Raw genomic sequence first — 851 nt, 5'->3', positions numbered from 1 at the left:
GCCCGGAAGAGGCTCACTGGGCGCCGCGGGTGAGGGGCCGGGGGAGGCGGTCGGGCCTCCCCGCGCCGCTTCGCTCCGCCCCGGCGGGGCCGGGCCGGGCCGGGCCGGGTCGGGAGGGCGGGGGGCGGTGGTGGCGCTGGGGCCGGGCCGGGGCCGCCCGCTCCGCTCGGCCGCCCCGTGTCGGGTTGGGGAAGGAGGGGTGATCGGTCAGGTGAGGGAGAGCGGCGACTGCAGCAGCGGAGCCGGTGGCCCAAAGGCAGCCTGGGCAGCCAAGAAGGGTTTCTACTTGCTTTCACCTTTTCCACGCTCCCTCTTTCGTACGTGTCGCTGAAAACAACCGGAAAACAAATGTGAAAGAAACGCGGATCCTGGATTTTGTTGGAAGGCTGAGGATGAATCCAGAGCGTTTCTTTCCTTTTCGTTATTATGGCCACCATGCATTTTATTGCGTCCAACAGCTTCTCTGTTTGGGATTAGATGTGCAATCATTTGAGATTTAATAAAAATGCTAGGGATACTCGATGACACTGTTCCCATTCTTTCTCCAGCCCAGCTTCCTGATGAACATGGTGACAGGCGCACAAACCGGATCCCTAACACACGTTTCGAGAACTGGCACATTAATGTTTTAGTCTGGTGGTGTTACAAGTCAGCAACACACGAGCTGGTCTTACCCCATAACTGATGCTGAGTCTTCTGGGAACAGGGGGAAACATGTTCAGGGACAGCTGTGCTGCATCCCATGGACATCCTGCAAACAGGGCTAGCTTACCTCTTTAGGGGACCAGAATAACGTGCCAACACACAGAGGCCGATTGCAACCACCCTCTATAACCCAGCTCAGCCCCTCA

Source organism: Vanellus vanellus (genome assembly GCF_965231255.1).
Source record: "Vanellus vanellus genome assembly, chromosome: 13".
Taxonomy (NCBI): domain Eukaryota; kingdom Metazoa; phylum Chordata; class Aves; order Charadriiformes; family Charadriidae; genus Vanellus; species Vanellus vanellus.
The sequence above is the reverse complement of the archived record's forward strand: the minus strand, read 5'-3'. Positions refer to the sequence as shown.